Genomic DNA, 18,658 nt, shown 5'->3' with positions numbered 1-18,658 from the left:
ATCCCCGGTGACTAGGTCTCACCCTGCGACTCTCGACTGGGCTCAACCACGGCAGCCCAGCAGGTGTGAGCCCGGCCGGCACCCGGATGGGAGATTCCCCCCGGGAAAGCTCAGGTTGCTGCTGCTGCTCCTGCGAGAGGGGTGACTGGGACCAGTAGGGAGCGCTCACCCTGCGGGCTGTGTGGCTCTCTTATGCCCCAGCATCCTCATGGCGACACTCTGCTGCACAAACAGGCGCCGTCCTTCGGGGGAGGCGTAAAACCGAGGTGTCCTGACCCTCCTTGGCCATTCCAAATCCCAGGGCGTCTCTCAAGAAAGAGTCACGGGGGTGTTACCCATCAGTCGGGCTCTCCTCCTAATCCCCGTCTCACCTGTAACAATCAATGATGAGGCCCCCTGTCCCGTGATATTGTACTTGTCTCCTGGCCGCTGGCTGGCGCCGTGAGATTTAGTGCTCGCGCAAGAGACCGGGGCAGGGCGCGAACGCGGCCCCCCGCCCCCCGCCCCCCACAAAGTGTGCGCTCCAGGTTCCCTCTCGGGGCTCTGCAGCACAGCGTCCCGGCGCTTCCTCCTCGCCGGCCGCCGGGACAGCGGAAAGGCAGCGAGAAGGAGCCTCTTGCTCTGACGCCGCAAGGCCACAAGAGGGCGGAGGCGCCGCGCGTCTGGCCGACGTGTAGGGCCGGTGCGCTTTATGTGCCGAAATAAAACGCGACAGCCCAGAAATGTTTTCAGAGTGCTGTGCACTGGAGGTTTCTGTCTTGTGAACACTTGCCTTGTGCTCCTCCGTGCAGTTTGTTTGTCCTGCTCCAGTGCGGGACAAGAGCAGGGCAAGCCAACTGAAGGGAGCACATTCGCCAACATCCAGGCACGCACTGAGTTCGAAAGCGGCTCCTTTCCAAAGAATCGCACATGAACGATCCCTCAGTCCCGCCCAGGGGGCACGGCGCCCCCGCCACACAGCTTCAAGTAGCGAGTCCGGCGCCCCGGCTTGCGCTTACGGCCACACCACCCTGAACACGCCCGATCTCGTTTGATCTCGGAAGCTAAGCAGGGTCGGGCCTGGTTAGTACTTGGATGGGAGACCGCCTGGGAATACCAGGTGCTGTAAGCTTTTGCTCTCTCGGCCAGCGGGGGTCGCCGTTGGTGCCGTAGGCTTTGGGAGGAAGAACTCGAGTATGGACATTTATTTCCCGAAAATACCAAACATTTCAATCTTCCCACTTTTGTTTCCTTCGGCAACGCTGACTGGCAAACGGTATCGCGACGGTCGTCCACTTTCTAGGCATGCCAGTTCAGAAAGAGAAGCTCCCTCACATCCCTTCAGATGCTCAAGAAAAATGATCGATATCCTGATCTCTAAAGATGGCTCTTTTAATGGCATGCGTGTGATTCGTATTAGGAAAAAAACACGTTTGTAAAACGAATATCAAAGCTGCCTCTAAATCTGCAATTGAAGGTCAGTCAATAAACAACTCGTTTTTCGTAGAAATATACATATATTCATTTATAACCCATTTCATTCATTGAGCACAGATTCTCCAACAAAATGAGCAGGGATGGATTCAGAGTGAGCAGAAAAAAAGGGAAAAACCGAGTTAAGAACAAGAAAGCATAGCGTATGTCTGTAACGGGCACTAAAACGAGTACCATGTCGTCTGCCGGTGCTCGTGAATAACCCCCCTCTATGAAGCGGTTTCACCAGCATGTTGTGCTGCTCACGGGGGGGGGCTGCCGAGCGCGGAAGCCCAGCACAGCTCCCCAGCACACAGCAAAGCCGCCTGCACTGCCGCATCTGTTATTGGACCAAGCACACCAGGGGAGAGCGCGAACGCAGTCCCCCACTACCAGAAATTATGCAGTCGAGATTCCCACATTTGGGGAATTCGCAGGGGTCAGCACAGCCGGAGTGCAATGGCCGAGCCTCGCCCTGGGTGAACCTCCTTCTTGATCAAGGTATCTCCCCTGCCAGGTAAGTATGAGTTGTACAGGCCCCTGCAAGCGGCCCGCACCCACAGCACAGCACTCGCAGCCTAGGCCAGCTCCTCGCCCTGCACGCCACCGCCTCCTGCTGGGCCCACTCTTTCGCACACTCACACGCCACACCAACACTCAAAAGTGTGGGGAAAACGAGAAAACGAGCGCGCCGTTTCCTACACATCTGCAGTCGCCATTTCGCCATCGCAGCATGTCCCGGGATGCAATTCGGCCTCATTTACATATCACCAGACCGGCAGATCGCTACGCAAGCTCGCGACGTGCGCCTGCCACACACCGAACAAACACCGGAGCCTCTTCAGCAATTTCCGAAAAACGCGCCTGCTCGCCTGCCCCCAAGGCTCCGTCTCTTACCTGCTCTCCAGAGCCTGCTGCCTTCCGTGCTTTTCCCTCGGCACCGCTGCACCGCACCGCACACAGCTCCTGCAGCGGGGGGAGAAAGTTTCCACGCTCCGCCGCAGGGAAGGCTCGCTCCGTGCGCACACGTCCTTTCAATGCCAGTTCAACAAGTGCTCCGCATTAGCAGCGTCGGGGCTCCGGCGTGTCGCGCCTCACCTCACCTCGCACAGCCCCCTTCCTTCAATGTCTGGCGCTGGGCACGCCCCGCTCTCCTCCACCTCATCTTATCGCGTGTGACCTCCGACAATGGCCACAATGCCGGGGAATGGCACCTGTAAAGTGTTAATTGGGGCACAGGAACAGCCCGCCTCGTCTCGGGGGCCGGCTTCAAAGACAATACAGCAAGCACAGCGGGGCGGGGGAAGAAGACGACACGACACTCGCAGGCACATTCAGCTCCGGCGGGAACGAGTCCTCCGTCGGTCTTTTCAAGTGCTGAGAGCCGAGTAATCCCCGGTGACTAGGTCTCACCCTGCGACTCTCGACTGGGCTCAACCACGGCAGCCCAGCAGGTGTGAGCCCGGCCGGCACCCGGATGGGAGATTCCCCCCGGGAAAGCTCAGGTTGCTGCTGCTGCTCCTGCGAGAGGGGTGACTGGGACCAGTAGGGAGCGCTCACCCTGCGGGCTGTGTGGCTCTCTTATGCCCCAGCATCCTCATGGCGACACTCTGCTGCACAAACAGGCGCCGTCCTTCGGGGGAGGCGTAAAACCGAGGTGTCCTGACCCTCCTTGGCCATTCCAAATCCCAGGGCGTCTCTCAAGAAAGAGTCACGGGGGTGTTACCCATCAGTCGGGCTCTCCTCCTAATCCCCGTCTCACCTGTAACAATCAATGATGAGGCCCCCTGTCCCGTGATATTGTACTTGTCTCCTGGCCGCTGGCTGGCGCCGTGAGATTTAGTGCTCGCGCAAGAGACCGGGGCAGGGCGCGAACGCGGCCCCCCGCCCCCCGCCCCCCACAAAGTGTGCGCTCCAGGTTCCCTCTCGGGGCTCTGCAGCACAGCGTCCCGGCGCTTCCTCCTCGCCGGCCGCCGGGACAGCGGAAAGGCAGCGAGAAGGAGCCTCTTGCTCTGACGCCGCAAGGCCACAAGAGGGCGGAGGCGCCGCGCGTCTGGCCGACGTGTAGGGCCGGTGCGCTTTATGTGCCGAAATAAAACGCGACAGCCCAGAAATGTTTTCAGAGTGCTGTGCACTGGAGGTTTCTGTCTTGTGAACACTTGCCTTGTGCTCCTCCGTGCAGTTTGTTTGTCCTGCTCCAGTGCGGGACAAGAGCAGGGCAAGCCAACTGAAGGGAGCACATTCGCCAACATCCAGGCACGCACTGAGTTCGAAAGCGGCTCCTTTCCAAAGAATCGCACATGAACGATCCCTCAGTCCCGCCCAGGGGGCACGGCGCCCCCGCCACACAGCTTCAAGTAGCGAGTCCGGCGCCCCGGCTTGCGCTTACGGCCACACCACCCTGAACACGCCCGATCTCGTCTGATCTCGGAAGCTAAGCAGGGTCGGGCCTGGTTAGTACTTGGATGGGAGACCGCCTGGGAATACCAGGTGCTGTAAGCTTTTGCTCTCTCGGCCAGCGGGGGTCGCCGTTGGTGCCGTAGGCTTTGGGAGGAAGAACTCGAGTATGGACATTTATTTCCCGAAAATACCAAACATTTCAATCTTCCCACTTTTGTTTCCTTCGGCAACGCTGACTGGCAAACGGTATCGCGACGGTCGTCCACTTTCTAGGCATGCCAGTTCAGAAAGAGAAGCTCCCTCACATCCCTTCAGATGCTCAAGAAAAATGATCGATATCCTGATCTCTAAAGATGGCTCTTTTAATGGCATGCGTGTGATTCGTATTAGGAAAAAAACACGTTTGTAAAACGAATATCAAAGCTGCCTCTAAATCTGCAATTGAAGGTCAGTCAATAAACAACTCGTTTTTCGTAGAAATATACATATATTCATTTATAACCCATTTCACTCATTGAGCACAGATTCTCCAACAAAATGAGCAGGGATGGATTCAGAGTGAGCAGAAAAAAAGGGAAAAACCGAGTTAAGAACAAGAAAGCATAGCGTATGTCTGTAACGGGCACTAAAACGAGTACCATGTCGTCTGCCGGTGCTCGTGAATAACCCCAGGGCATCTTTCTAATAACCCCCCTCTATGAAGCGGTTTCACCAGCATGTTGTGCTGCTCACGGGGGGGGACTGCCGAGCGCGGAAGCCCAGCACAGCTCCCCAGCACACAGCAAAGCCGCCTGCACTGCCGCATCTGTTATTGGACCAAGCACACCAGGGGAGAGCGCGAACGCAGTCCCCCACTACCAGAAATTATGCAGTCGAGATTCCCACATTTGGGGAATTCGCAGGGGTCAGCACAGCCGGAGTGCAATGGCCGAGCCTCGCCCTGGGTGAACCTCCTTCTTGATCAAGGTATCTCCCCTGCCAGGTAAGTATGAGTTGTACAGGCCCCTGCAAGCGGCCCGCACCCACAGCACAGCACTCGCAGCCTAGGCCAGCTCCTCGCCCTGCACGCCACCGCCTCCTGCTGGGCCCACTCTTTCGCACACTCACACGCCACACCAACACTCAAAAGTGTGGGGAAAACGAGAAAACGAGCGCGCCGTTTCCTACACATCTGCAGTCGCCATTTCGCCATCGCAGCATGTCCCGGGATGCAATTCGGCCTCATTTACATATCACCAGACCGGCAGATCGCTACGCAAGCTCGCGACGTGCGCCTGCCACACACCGAACAAACACCGGAGCCTCTTCAGCAATTTCCGAAAAACGCGCCTGCTCGCCTGCCCCCAAGGCTCCGTCTCTTACCTGCTCTCCAGAGCCTGCTGCCTTCCGTGCTTTTCCCTCGGCACCGCTGCACCGCACCGCACACAGCTCCTGCAGCGGGGGGAGAAAGTTTCCACGCTCCGCCGCAGGGAAGGCTCGCTCCGTGCGCACACGTCCTTTCAATGCCAGTTCAACAAGTGCTCCGCATTAGCAGCGTCGGGGCTCCGGCGTGTCGCGCCTCACCTCACCTCGCACAGCCCCCTTCCTTCAATGTCTGGCGCTGGGCACGCCCCGCTCTCCTCCACCTCATCTTATCGCGTGTGACCTCCGACAATGGCCACAATGCCGGGGAATGGCACCTGTAAAGTGTTAATTGGGGCACAGGAACAGCCCGCCTCGTCTCGGGGGCCGGCTTCAAAGACAATACAGCAAGCACAGCGGGGCGGGGGAAGAAGACGACACGACACTCGCAGGCACATTCAGCTCCGGCGGGAACGAGTCCTCCGTCGGTCTTTTCAAGTGCTGAGAGCCGAGTAATCCCCGGTGACTAGGTCTCACCCTGCGACTCTCGACTGGGCTCACCCACGGCAGCCCAGCAGGTGTGAGCCCGGCCGGCACCCGGATGGGAGATTCCCCCCGGGAAAGCTCAGGTTGCTGCTGCTGCTCCTGCGAGAGGGGTGACTGGGACCAGTAGGGAGCGCTCACCCTGCGGGCTGTGTGGCTCTTATGCCCCAGCATCCTCATGGCGACACTCTGCTGCACAAACAGGCGCCGTCCTTCGGGGGAGGCGTAAAACCGAGGTGTCCTGACCCTCCTTGGCCATTCCAAATCCCAGGGCGTCTCTCAAGAAAGAGTCACGGGGGTGTTACCCATCAGTCGGGCTCTCCTCCTAATCCCCGTCTCACCTGTAACAATCAATGATGAGGCCCCCTGTCCCGTGATATTGTACTTGTCTCCTGGCCGCTGGCTGGCGCCGTGAGATTTAGTGCTCGCGCAAGAGACCGGGGCAGGGCGCGAACGCGGCCCCCCGCCCCCCGCCCCCCACAAAGTGTGCGATCCAGGTTCCCTCTCGGGGCTCTGCAGCACAGCGTCCCGGCGCTTCCTCCTCGCCGGCCGCCGGGACAGCGGAAAGGCAGCGAGAAGGAGCCTCTTGCTCTGACGCCGCAAGGCCACAAGAGGGCGGAGGCGCCGCGCGTCTGGCCGACGTGTAGGGCCGGTGCGCTTTATGTGCCGAAATAAAACGCGACAGCCCAGAAATGTTTTCAGAGTGCTGTGCACTGGAGGTTTCTGTCTTGTGAACACTTGCCTTGTGCTCCTCCGTGCAGTTTGTTTGTCCTGCTCCAGTGCGGGACAAGAGCAGGGCAAGCCAACTGAAGGGAGCACATTCGCCAACATCCAGGCACGCACTGAGTTCGAAAGCGGCTCCTTTCCAAAGAATCGCACATGAACGATCCCTCAGTCCCGCCCAGGGGGCACGGCGCCCCCGCCACACAGCTTCAAGTAGCGAGTCCGGCGCCCCGGCTTGCGCTTACGGCCACACCACCCTGAACACGCCCGATCTCGTCTGATCTCGGAAGCTAAGCAGGGTCGGGCCTGGTTAGTACTTGGATGGGAGACCGCCTGGGAATACCAGGTGCTGTAAGCTTTTGCTCTCTCGGCCAGCGGGGGTCGCCGTTGGTGCCGTAGGCTTTGGGAGGAAGAACTCGAGTATGGACATTTATTTCCCGAAAATACCAAACATTTCAATCTTCCCACTTTTGTTTCCTTCGGCAACGCTGACTGGCAAACGGTATCGCGACGGTCGTCCACTTTCTAGGCATGCCAGTTCAGAAAGAGAAGCTCCCTCACATCCCTTCAGATGCTCAAGAAAAATGATCGATATCCTGATCTCTAAAGATGGCTCTTTTAATGGCATGCGTGTGATTCGTATTAGGAAAAAAACACGTTTGTAAAACGAATATCAAAGCTGCCTCTAAATCTGCAATTGAAGGTCAGTCAATAAACAACTCGTTTTTCGTAGAAATATACATATATTCATTTATAACCCATTTCATTCATTGAGCACAGATTCTCCAACAAAATGAGCAGGGATGGATTCAGAGTGAGCAGAAAAAAAGGGAAAAACCGAGTTAAGAACAAGAAAGCATAGCGTATGTCTGTAACGGGCACTAAAACGAGTACCATGTCGTCTGCCGGTGCTCGTGAATAACCCCCCTCTATGAAGCGGTTTCACCAGCATGTTGTGCTGCTCACGGGGGGGGACTGCCGAGCGCGGAAGCCCAGCACAGCTCCCCAGCACACAGCAAAGCCGCCTGCACTGCCGCATCTGTTATTGGACCAAGCACACCAGAGGAGAGCGCGAACGCAGTCCCCCACTACCAGAAATTATGCAGTCGAGATTCCCACATTTGGGGAATTCGCAGGGGTCAGCACAGCCGGAGTGCAATGGCCGAGCCTCGCCCTGGGTGAACCTCCTTCTTGATCAAGGTATCTCCCCTGCCAGGTAAGTATGAGTTGTACAGGCCCCTGCAAGCGGCCCGCACCCACAGCACAGCACTCGCAGCCTAGGCCAGCTCCTCGCCCTGCACGCCACCGCCTCCTGCTGGGCCCACTCTTTCGCACACTCACACGCCACACCAACACTCAAAAGTGTGGGGAAAACGAGAAAACGAGCGCGCCGTTTCCTACACATCTGCAGTCGCCATTTCGCCATCGCAGCATGTCCCGGGATGCAATTCGGCCTCATTTACATATCACCAGACCGGCAGATCGCTACGCAAGCTCGCGACGTGCGCCTGCCACACACCGAACAAACACCGGAGCCTCTTCAGCAATTTCCGAAAAACGCGCCTGCTCGCCTGCCCCCAAGGCTCCGTCTCTTACCTGCTCTCCAGAGCCTGCTGCCTTCCGTGCTTTTCCCTCGGCACCGCTGCACCGCACCGCACACAGCTCCTGCAGCGGGGGGAGAAAGTTTCCACGCTCCGCCGCAGGGAAGGCTCGCTCCGTGCGCACACGTCCTTTCAATGCCAGTTCAACAAGTGCTCCGCATTAGCAGCGTCGGGGCTCCGGCGTGTCGCGCCTCACCTCACCTCGCACAGCCCCCTTCCTTCAATGTCTGGCGCTGGGCACGCCCCGCTCTCCTCCACCTCATCTTATCGCGTGTGACCTCCGACAATGGCCACAATGCCGGGGAATGGCACCTGTAAAGTGTTAATTGGGGCACAGGAACAGCCCGCCTCGTCTCGGGGGCCGGCTTCAAAGACAATACAGCAAGCACAGCGGGGCGGGGGAAGAAGACGACACGACACTCGCAGGCACATTCAGCTCCGGCGGGAACGAGTCCTCCGTCGGTCTTTTCAAGTGCTGAGAGCCGAGTAATCCCCGGTGACTAGGTCTCACCCTGCGACTCTCGACTGGGCTCAACCACGGCAGCCCAGCAGGTGTGAGCCCGGCCGGCACCCGGATGGGAGATTCCCCCCGGGAAAGCTCAGGTTGCTGCTGCTGCTCCTGCGAGAGGGGTGACTGGGACCAGTAGGGAGCGCTCACCCTGCGGGCTGTGTGGCTCTCTTATGCCCCAGCATCCTCATGGCGACACTCTGCTGCACAAACAGGCGCCGTCCTTCGGGGGAGGCGTAAAACCGAGGTGTCCTGACCCTCCTTGGCCATTCCAAATCCCAGGGCGTCTCTCAAGAAAGAGTCACGGGGGTGTTACCCATCAGTCGGGCTCTCCTCCTAATCCCCGTCTCACCTGTAACAATCAATGATGAGGCCCCCTGTCCCGTGATATTGTACTTGTCTCCTGGCCGCTGGCTGGCGCCGTGAGATTTAGTGCTCGCGCAAGAGACCGGGGCAGGGCGCGAACGCGGCCCCCCGCCCCCCGCCCCCCACAAAGTGTGCGCTCCAGGTTCCCTCTCGGGGCTCTGCAGCACAGCGTCCCGGCGCTTCCTCCTCGCCGGCCGCCGGGACAGCGGAAAGGCAGCGAGAAGGAGCCTCTTGCTCTGACGCCGCAAGGCCACAAGAGGGCGGAGGCGCCGCGCGTCTGGCCGACGTGTAGGGCCGGTGCGCTTTATGTGCCGAAATAAAACGCGACAGCCCAGAAATGTTTTCAGAGTGCTGTGCACTGGAGGTTTCTGTCTTGTGAACACTTGCCTTGTGCTCCTCCGTGCAGTTTGTTTGTCCTGCTCCAGTGCGGGACAAGAGCAGGGCAAGCCAACTGAAGGGAGCACATTCGCCAACATCCAGGCACGCACTGAGTTCGAAAGCGGCTCCTTTCCAAAGAATCGCACATGAACGATCCCTCAGTCCCGCCCAGGGGGCACGGCGCCCCCGCCACACAGCTTCAAGTAGCGAGTCCGGCGCCCCGGCTTGCGCTTACGGCCACACCACCCTGAACACGCCCGATCTCGTTTGATCTCGGAAGCTAAGCAGGGTCGGGCCTGGTTAGTACTTGGATGGGAGACCGCCTGGGAATACCAGGTGCTGTAAGCTTTTGCTCTCTCGGCCAGCGGGGGTCGCCGTTGGTGCCGTAGGCTTTGGGAGGAAGAACTCGAGTATGGACATTTATTTCCCGAAAATACCAAACATTTCAATCTTCCCACTTTTGTTTCCTTCGGCAACGCTGACTGGCAAACGGTATCGCGACGGTCGTCCACTTTCTAGGCATGCCAGTTCAGAAAGAGAAGCTCCCTCACATCCCTTCAGATGCTCAAGAAAAATGATCGATATCCTGATCTCTAAAGATGGCTCTTTTAATGGCATGCGTGTGATTCGTATTAGGAAAAAAACACGTTTGTAAAACGAATATCAAAGCTGCCTCTAAATCTGCAATTGAAGGTCAGTCAATAAACAACTCGTTTTTCGTAGAAATATACATATATTCATTTATAACCCATTTCACTCATTGAGCACAGATTCTCCAACAAAATGAGCAGGGATGGATTCAGAGTGAGCAGAAAAAAAGGGAAAAACCGAGTTAAGAACAAGAAAGCATAGCGTATGTCTGTAACGGGCACTAAAACGAGTACCATGTCGTCTGCCGGTGCTCGTGAATAACCCCAGGGCATCTTTCTAATAACCCCCCTCTATGAAGCGGTTTCACCAGCATGTTGTGCTGCTCACGGGGGGGGACTGCCGAGCGCGGAAGCCCAGCACAGCTCCCCAGCACACAGCAAAGCCGCCTGCACTGCCGCATCTGTTATTGGACCAAGCACACCAGGGGAGAGCGCGAACGCAGTCCCCCACTACCAGAAATTATGCAGTCGAGATTCCCACATTTGGGGAATTCGCAGGGGTCAGCACAGCCGGAGTGCAATGGCCGAGCCTCGCCCTGGGTGAACCTCCTTCTTGATCAAGGTATCTCCCCTGCCAGGTAAGTATGAGTTGTACAGGCCCCTGCAAGCGGCCCGCACCCACAGCACAGCACTCGCAGCCTAGGCCAGCTCCTCGCCCTGCACGCCACCGCCTCCTGCTGGGCCCACTCTTTCGCACACTCACACGCCACACCAACACTCAAAAGTGTGGGGAAAACGAGAAAACGAGCGCGCCGTTTCCTACACATCTGCAGTCGCCATTTCGCCATCGCAGCATGTCCCGGGATGCAATTCGGCCTCATTTACATATCACCAGACCGGCAGATCGCTACGCAAGCTCGCGACGTGCGCCTGCCACACACCGAACAAACACCGGAGCCTCTTCAGCAATTTCCGAAAAACGCGCCTGCTCGCCTGCCCCCAAGGCTCCGTCTCTTACCTGCTCTCCAGAGCCTGCTGCCTTCCGTGCTTTTCCCTCGGCACCGCTGCACCGCACCGCACACAGCTCCTGCAGCGGGGGGAGAAAGTTTCCACGCTCCGCCGCAGGGAAGGCTCGCTCCGTGCGCACACGTCCTTTCAATGCCAGTTCAACAAGTGCTCCGCATTAGCAGCGTCGGGGCTCCGGCGTGTCGCGCCTCACCTCACCTCGCACAGCCCCCTTCCTTCAATGTCTGGCGCTGGGCACGCCCCGCTCTCCTCCACCTCATCTTATCGCGTGTGACCTCCGACAATGGCCACAATGCCGGGGAATGGCACCTGTAAAGTGTTAATTGGGGCACAGGAACAGCCCGCCTCGTCTCGGGGGCCGGCTTCAAAGACAATACAGCAAGCACAGCGGGGCGGGGGAAGAAGACGACACGACACTCGCAGGCACATTCAGCTCCGGCGGGAACGAGTCCTCCGTCGGTCTTTTCAAGTGCTGAGAGCCGAGTAATCCCCGGTGACTAGGTCTCACCCTGCGACTCTCGACTGGGCTCACCCACGGCAGCCCAGCAGGTGTGAGCCCGGCCGGCACCCGGATGGGAGATTCCCCCCGGGAAAGCTCAGGTTGCTGCTGCTGCTCCTGCGAGAGGGGTGACTGGGACCAGTAGGGAGCGCTCACCCTGCGGGCTGTGTGGCTCTTATGCCCCAGCATCCTCATGGCGACACTCTGCTGCACAAACAGGCGCCGTCCTTCGGGGGAGGCGTAAAACCGAGGTGTCCTGACCCTCCTTGGCCATTCCAAATCCCAGGGCGTCTCTCAAGAAAGAGTCACGGGGGTGTTACCCATCAGTCGGGCTCTCCTCCTAATCCCCGTCTCACCTGTAACAATCAATGATGAGGCCCCCTGTCCCGTGATATTGTACTTGTCTCCTGGCCGCTGGCTGGCGCCGTGAGATTTAGTGCTCGCGCAAGAGACCGGGGCAGGGCGCGAACGCGGCCCCCCGCCCCCCGCCCCCCACAAAGTGTGCGATCCAGGTTCCCTCTCGGGGCTCTGCAGCACAGCGTCCCGGCGCTTCCTCCTCGCCGGCCGCCGGGACAGCGGAAAGGCAGCGAGAAGGAGCCTCTTGCTCTGACGCCGCAAGGCCACAAGAGGGCGGAGGCGCCGCGCGTCTGGCCGACGTGTAGGGCCGGTGCGCTTTATGTGCCGAAATAAAACGCGACAGCCCAGAAATGTTTTCAGAGTGCTGTGCACTGGAGGTTTCTGTCTTGTGAACACTTGCCTTGTGCTCCTCCGTGCAGTTTGTTTGTCCTGCTCCAGTGCGGGACAAGAGCAGGGCAAGCCAACTGAAGGGAGCACATTCGCCAACATCCAGGCACGCACTGAGTTCGAAAGCGGCTCCTTTCCAAAGAATCGCACATGAACGATCCCTCAGTCCCGCCCAGGGGGCACGGCGCCCCCGCCACACAGCTTCAAGTAGCGAGTCCGGCGCCCCGGCTTGCGCTTACGGCCACACCACCCTGAACACGCCCGATCTCGTCTGATCTCGGAAGCTAAGCAGGGTCGGGCCTGGTTAGTACTTGGATGGGAGACCGCCTGGGAATACCAGGTGCTGTAAGCTTTTGCTCTCTCGGCCAGCGGGGGTCGCCGTTGGTGCCGTAGGCTTTGGGAGGAAGAACTCGAGTATGGACATTTATTTCCCGAAAATACCAAACATTTCAATCTTCCCACTTTTGTTTCCTTCGGCAACGCTGACTGGCAAACGGTATCGCGACGGTCGTCCACTTTCTAGGCATGCCAGTTCAGAAAGAGAAGCTCCCTCACATCCCTTCAGATGCTCAAGAAAAATGATCGATATCCTGATCTCTAAAGATGGCTCTTTTAATGGCATGCGTGTGATTCGTATTAGGAAAAAAACACGTTTGTAAAACGAATATCAAAGCTGCCTCTAAATCTGCAATTGAAGGTCAGTCAATAAACAACTCGTTTTTCGTAGAAATATACATATATTCATTTATAACCCATTTCATTCATTGAGCACAGATTCTCCAACAAAATGAGCAGGGATGGATTCAGAGTGAGCAGAAAAAAAGGGAAAAACCGAGTTAAGAACAAGAAAGCATAGCGTATGTCTGTAACGGGCACTAAAACGAGTACCATGTCGTCTGCCGGTGCTCGTGAATAACCCCCCTCTATGAAGCGGTTTCACCAGCATGTTGTGCTGCTCACGGGGGGGGACTGCCGAGCGCGGAAGCCCAGCACAGCTCCCCAGCACACAGCAAAGCCGCCTGCACTGCCGCATCTGTTATTGGACCAAGCACACCAGAGGAGAGCGCGAACGCAGTCCCCCACTACCAGAAATTATGCAGTCGAGATTCCCACATTTGGGGAATTCGCAGGGGTCAGCACAGCCGGAGTGCAATGGCCGAGCCTCGCCCTGGGTGAACCTCCTTCTTGATCAAGGTATCTCCCCTGCCAGGTAAGTATGAGTTGTACAGGCCCCTGCAAGCGGCCCGCACCCACAGCACAGCACTCGCAGCCTAGGCCAGCTCCTCGCCCTGCACGCCACCGCCTCCTGCTGGGCCCACTCTTTCGCACACTCACACGCCACACCAACACTCAAAAGTGTGGGGAAAACGAGAAAACGAGCGCGCCGTTTCCTACACATCTGCAGTCGCCATTTCGCCATCGCAGCATGTCCCGGGATGCAATTCGGCCTCATTTACATATCACCAGACCGGCAGATCGCTACGCAAGCTCGCGACGTGCGCCTGCCACACACCGAACAAACACCGGAGCCTCTTCAGCAATTTCCGAAAAACGCGCCTGCTCGCCTGCCCCCAAGGCTCCGTCTCTTACCTGCTCTCCAGAGCCTGCTGCCTTCCGTGCTTTTCCCTCGGCACCGCTGCACCGCACCGCACACAGCTCCTGCAGCGGGGGGAGAAAGTTTCCACGCTCCGCCGCAGGGAAGGCTCGCTCCGTGCGCACACGTCCTTTCAATGCCAGTTCAACAAGTGCTCCGCATTAGCAGCGTCGGGGCTCCGGCGTGTCGCGCCTCACCTCACCTCGCACAGCCCCCTTCCTTCAATGTCTGGCGCTGGGCACGCCCCGCTCTCCTCCACCTCATCTTATCGCGTGTGACCTCCGACAATGGCCACAATGCCGGGGAATGGCACCTGTAAAGTGTTAATTGGGGCACAGGAACAGCCCGCCTCGTCTCGGGGGCCGGCTTCAAAGACAATACAGCAAGCACAGCGGGGCGGGGGAAGAAGACGACACGACACTCGCAGGCACATTCAGCTCCGGCGGGAACGAGTCCTCCGTCGGTCTTTTCAAGTGCTGAGAGCCGAGTAATCCCCGGTGACTAGGTCTCACCCTGCGACTCTCGACTGGGCTCACCCACGGCAGCCCAGCAGGTGTGAGCCCGGCCGGCACCCGGATGGGAGATTCCCCCCGGGAAAGCTCAGGTTGCTGCTGCTGCTCCTGCGAGAGGGGTGACTGGGACCAGTAGGGAGCGCTCACCCTGCGGGCTGTGTGGCTCTCTTATGCCCCAGCATCCTCATGGCGACACTCTGCTGCACAAACAGGCGCCGTCCTTCGGGGGAGGCGTAAAACCGAGGTGTCCTGACCCTCCTTGGCCATTCCAAATCCCAGGGCGTCTCTCAAGAAAGAGTCACGGGGGTGTTACCCATCAGTCGGGCTCTCCTCCTAATCCCCGTCTCACCTGTAACAATCAATGATGAGGCCCCCTGTCCCGTGATATTGTACTTGTCTCCTGGCCGCTGGCTGGCGCCGTGAGATTTAGTGCTCGCGCAAGAGACCGGGGCAGGGCGCGAACGCGGCCCCCCGCCCCCCGCCCCCCACAAAGTGTGCGCTCCAGGTTCCCTCTCGGGGCTCTGCAGCACAGCGTCCCGGCGCTTCCTCCTCGCCGGCCGCCGGGACAGCGGAAAGGCAGCGAGAAGGAGCCTCTTGCTCTGACGCCGCAAGGCCACAAGAGGGCGGAGGCGCCGCGCGTCTGGCCGACGTGTAGGGCCGGTGCGCTTTATGTGCCGAAATAAAACGCGACAGCCCAGAAATGTTTTCAGAGTGCTGTGCACTGGAGGTTTCTGTCTTGTGAACACTTGCCTTGTGCTCCTCCGTGCAGTTTGTTTGTCCTGCTCCAGTGCGGGACAAGAGCAGGGCAAGCCAACTGAAGGGAGCACATTCGCCAACATCCAGGCACGCACTGAGTTCGAAAGCGGCTCCTTTCCAAAGAATCGCACATGAACGATCCCTCAGTCCCGCCCAGGGGGCACGGCGCCCCCGCCACACAGCTTCAAGTAGCGAGTCCGGCGCCCCGGCTTGCGCTTATGGCCACACCACCCTGAACACGCCCGATCTCGTCTGATCTCGGAAGCTAAGCAGGGTCGGGCCTGGTTAGTACTTGGATGGGAGACCGCCTGGGAATACCAGGTGCTGTAAGCTTTTGCTCTCTCGGCCAGCGGGGGTCGCCGTTGGTGCCGTAGGCTTTGGGAGGAAGAACTCGAGTATGGACATTTATTTCCCGAAAATACCAAACATTTCAATCTTCCCACTTTTGTTTCCTTCGGCAACGCTGACTGGCAAACGGTATCGCGACGGTCGTCCACTTTCTAGGCATGCCAGTTCAGAAAGAGAAGCTCCCTCACATCCCTTCAGATGCTCAAGAAAAATGATCGATATCCTGATCTCTAAAGATGGCTCTTTTAATGGCATGCGTGTGATTCGTATTAGGAAAAAAACACGTTTGTAAAACGAATATCAAAGCTGCCTCTAAATCTGCAATTGAAGGTCAGTCAATAAACAACTCGTTTTTCGTAGAAATATACATATATTCATTTATAACCCATTTCATTCATTGAGCACAGATTCTCCAACAAAATGAGCAGGGATGGATTCAGAGTGAGCAGAAAAAAAGGGAAAAACCGAGTTAAGAACAAGAAAGCATAGCGTATGTCTGTAACGGGCACTAAAACGAGTACCATGTCGTCTGCCGGTGCTCGTGAATAACCCCAGGGCATCTTTCTAATAACCCCCCTCTATGAAGCGGTTTCACCAGCATGTTGTGCTGCTCACGGGGGGGGACTGCCGAGCGCGGAAGCCCAGCACAGCTCCCCAGCACACAGCAAAGCCGCCTGCACTGCCGCATCTGTTATTGGACCAAGCACACCAGGGGAGAGCGCGAACGCAGTCCCCCACTACCAGAAATTATGCAGTCGAGATTCCCACATTTGGGGAATTCGCAGGGGTCAGCACAGCCGGAGTGCAATGGCCGAGCCTCGCCCTGGGTGAACCTCCTTCTTGATCAAGGTATCTCCCCTGCCAGGTAAGTATGAGTTGTACAGGCCCCTGCAAGCGGCCCGCACCCACAGCACAGCACTCGCAGCCTAGGCCAGCTCCTCGCCCTGCACGCCACCGCCTCCTGCTGGGCCCACTCTTTCGCACACTCACACGCCACACCAACACTCAAAAGTGTGGGGAAAACGAGAAAACGAGCGCGCCGTTTCCTACACATCTGCAGTCGCCATTTCGCCATCGCAGCATGTCCCGGGATGCAATTCGGCCTCATTTACATATCACCAGACCGGCAGATCGCTACGCAAGCTCGCGACGTGCGCCTGCCACACACCGAACAAACACCGGAGCCTCTTCAGCAATTTCCGAAAAACGCGCCTGCTCGCCTGCCCCCAAGGCTCCGTCTCTTACCTGCTCTCCAGAGCCTGCTGCCTTCCGTGCTTTTCCCTCGGCACCGCTGCACCGCACCGCACACAGCTCCTGCAGCGGGGGGAGAAAGTTTCCACGCTCCGCCGCAGGGAAGGCTCGCTCCGTGCGCACACGTCCTTTCAATGCCAGTTCAACAAGTGCTCCGCATTAGCAGCGTCGGGGCTCCGGCGTGTCGCGCCTCACCTCACCTCGCACAGCCCCCTTCCTTCAATGTCTGGCGCTGGGCACGCCCCGCTCTCCTCCACCTCATCTTATCGCGTGTGACCTCCGACAATGGCCACAATGCCGGGGAATGGCACCTGTAAAGTGTTAATTGGGGCACAGGAACAGCCCGCCTCGTCTCGGGGGCCGGCTTCAAAGACAATACAGCAAGCACAGCGGGGCGGGGGAAGAAGACGACACGACACTCGCAGGCACATTCAGCTCCGGCGGGAACGAGTCCTCCGTCGGTCTTTTCAAGTGCTGAGAGCCGAGTAATCCCCGGTGACTAGGTCTCACCCTGCGACTCTCGACTGGGCTCACCCACGGCAGCCCAGCAGGTGTGAGCCCGGCCGGCACCCGGATGGGAGATTCCCCCCGGGAAAGCTCAGGTTGCTGCTGCTGCTCCTGCGAGAGGGGTGACTGGGACCAGTAGGGAGCGCTCACCCTGCGGGCTGTGTGGCTCTCTTATGCCCCAGCATCCTCATGGCGACACTCTGCTGCACAAACAGGCGCCGTCCTTCGGGGGAGGCGTAAAACCGAGGTGTCCTGACCCTCCTTGGCCATTCCAAATCCCAGGGCGTCTCTCAAGAAAGAGTCACGGGGGTGTTACCCATCAGTCGGGCTCTCCTCCTAATCCCCGTCTCACCTGTAACAATCAATGATGAGGCCCCCTGTCCCGTGATATTGTACTTGTCTCCTGGCCGCTGGCTGGCGCCGTGAGATTTAGTGCTCGCGCAAGAGACCGGGGCAGGGCGCGAACGCGGCCCCCCGCCCCCCGCCCCCCACAAAGTGTGCGCTCCAGGTTCCCTCTCGGGGCTCTGCAGCACAGCGTCCCGGCGCTTCCTCCTCGCCGGCCGCCGGGACAGCGGAAAGGCAGCGAGAAGGAGCCTCTTGCTCTGACGCCGCAAGGCCACAAGAGGGCGGAGGCGCCGCGCGTCTGGCCGACGTGTAGGGCCGGTGCGCTTTATGTGCCGAAATAAAACGCGACAGCCCAGAAATGTTTTCAGAGTGCTGTGCACTGGAGGTTTCTGTCTTGTGAACACTTGCCTTGTGCTCCTCCGTGCAGTTTGTTTGTCCTGCTCCAGTGCGGGACAAGAGCAGGGCAAGCCAACTGAAGGGAGCACATTCGCCAACATCCAGGCACGCACTGAGTTCGAAAGCGGCTCCTTTCCAAAGAATCGCACATGAACGATCCCTCAGTCCCGCCCAGGGGGCACGGCGCCCCCGCCACACAGCTTCAAGTAGCGAGTCCGGCGCCCCGGCTTGCGCTTACGGCCACACCACCCTGAACACGCCCGATCTCGTCTGATCTCGGAAGCTAAGCAGGGTCGGGCCTGGTTAGTACTTGGATGGGAGACCGCCTGGGAATACCAGGTGCTGTAAGCTTTTGCTCTCTCGGCCAGCGGGGGTCGCCGTTGGTGCCGTAGGCTTTGGGAGGAAGAACTCGAGTATGGACATTTATTTCCCGAAAATACCAAACATTTCAATCTTCCCACTTTTGTTTCCTTCGGCAACGCTGACTGGCAAACGGTATCGCGACGGTCGTCCACTTTCTAGGCATGCCAGTTCAGAAAGAGAAGCTCCCTCACATCCCTTCAGATGCTCAAGAAAAATGATCGATATCCTGATCTCTAAAGATGGCTCTTTTAATGGCATGCGTGTGATTCGTATTAGGAAAAAAACACGTTTGTAAAACGAATATCGAAGCTGCCTCTAAATCTGCAATTGAAGGTCAGTCAATAAACAACTCGTTTTTCGTAGAAATATACATATATTCATTTATAACCCATTTCATTCATTGAGCACAGATTCT

At 58.2% G+C, this 18,658-nt stretch overlaps 13 non-coding genes across 13 annotated transcripts; 7 read left to right on the top strand and 6 right to left on the bottom strand.

Moving 5' to 3' along the window:
• The first annotated feature begins 992 nt into the window (after positions 1 to 992).
• LOC148841809 (5S ribosomal RNA) lies at positions 993 to 1,111 on the top strand. Its single transcript, XR_016093699.1, has one exon. It is a non-coding gene; the product is annotated as a 5S ribosomal RNA (ribosomal RNA).
• A 702-nt stretch (positions 1,112 to 1,813) lies between these two features.
• Positions 1,814 to 1,977, bottom strand: LOC148841808 (U1 spliceosomal RNA). The gene has a single exon (XR_016093640.1). It is a non-coding gene; the product is annotated as a U1 spliceosomal RNA (small nuclear RNA).
• A 1,858-nt stretch (positions 1,978 to 3,835) lies between these two features.
• Positions 3,836 to 3,954, top strand: LOC148841807 (5S ribosomal RNA). The gene has a single exon (XR_016093344.1). It is a non-coding gene; the product is annotated as a 5S ribosomal RNA (ribosomal RNA).
• A 724-nt stretch (positions 3,955 to 4,678) lies between these two features.
• On the bottom strand, positions 4,679 to 4,842 carry LOC148841806 (U1 spliceosomal RNA). Its single transcript, XR_016093531.1, has one exon. It is a non-coding gene; the product is annotated as a U1 spliceosomal RNA (small nuclear RNA).
• A 1,856-nt stretch (positions 4,843 to 6,698) lies between these two features.
• LOC148841805 (5S ribosomal RNA) lies at positions 6,699 to 6,817 on the top strand. Its single transcript, XR_016093333.1, has one exon. It is a non-coding gene; the product is annotated as a 5S ribosomal RNA (ribosomal RNA).
• A 702-nt stretch (positions 6,818 to 7,519) lies between these two features.
• Positions 7,520 to 7,683, bottom strand: LOC148841804 (U1 spliceosomal RNA). Its single transcript, XR_016091619.1, has one exon. It is a non-coding gene; the product is annotated as a U1 spliceosomal RNA (small nuclear RNA).
• Positions 7,684 to 9,541: 1,858 nt separating this feature from the next.
• Positions 9,542 to 9,660, top strand: LOC148841803 (5S ribosomal RNA). Its single transcript, XR_016093698.1, has one exon. It is a non-coding gene; the product is annotated as a 5S ribosomal RNA (ribosomal RNA).
• A 724-nt stretch (positions 9,661 to 10,384) lies between these two features.
• Positions 10,385 to 10,548, bottom strand: LOC148841802 (U1 spliceosomal RNA). The gene has a single exon (XR_016093410.1). It is a non-coding gene; the product is annotated as a U1 spliceosomal RNA (small nuclear RNA).
• Positions 10,549 to 12,404: 1,856 nt separating this feature from the next.
• LOC148841801 (5S ribosomal RNA) lies at positions 12,405 to 12,523 on the top strand. Its single transcript, XR_016093322.1, has one exon. It is a non-coding gene; the product is annotated as a 5S ribosomal RNA (ribosomal RNA).
• A 702-nt stretch (positions 12,524 to 13,225) lies between these two features.
• On the bottom strand, positions 13,226 to 13,389 carry LOC148841800 (U1 spliceosomal RNA). The gene has a single exon (XR_016091617.1). It is a non-coding gene; the product is annotated as a U1 spliceosomal RNA (small nuclear RNA).
• A 1,858-nt stretch (positions 13,390 to 15,247) lies between these two features.
• LOC148841799 (5S ribosomal RNA) lies at positions 15,248 to 15,366 on the top strand. The gene has a single exon (XR_016093702.1). It is a non-coding gene; the product is annotated as a 5S ribosomal RNA (ribosomal RNA).
• A 724-nt stretch (positions 15,367 to 16,090) lies between these two features.
• On the bottom strand, positions 16,091 to 16,254 carry LOC148841798 (U1 spliceosomal RNA). Its single transcript, XR_016093291.1, has one exon. It is a non-coding gene; the product is annotated as a U1 spliceosomal RNA (small nuclear RNA).
• Positions 16,255 to 18,112: 1,858 nt separating this feature from the next.
• On the top strand, positions 18,113 to 18,231 carry LOC148841797 (5S ribosomal RNA). Its single transcript, XR_016093311.1, has one exon. It is a non-coding gene; the product is annotated as a 5S ribosomal RNA (ribosomal RNA).
• The last annotated feature ends 427 nt before the right edge of the window (positions 18,232 to 18,658 follow it).

The sequence above is a fragment of the Atractosteus spatula genome, chromosome 1 (genome assembly GCF_055471065.1).
Source record: "Atractosteus spatula isolate fAtrSpa1 chromosome 1, fAtrSpa1.hap1, whole genome shotgun sequence".
In the NCBI taxonomy this organism is placed as follows: Eukaryota; Metazoa; Chordata; class Actinopteri; order Semionotiformes; family Lepisosteidae; genus Atractosteus; species Atractosteus spatula.
The sequence above is the reverse complement of the archived record's forward strand: the minus strand, read 5'-3'. Positions and strand labels throughout refer to the sequence as shown.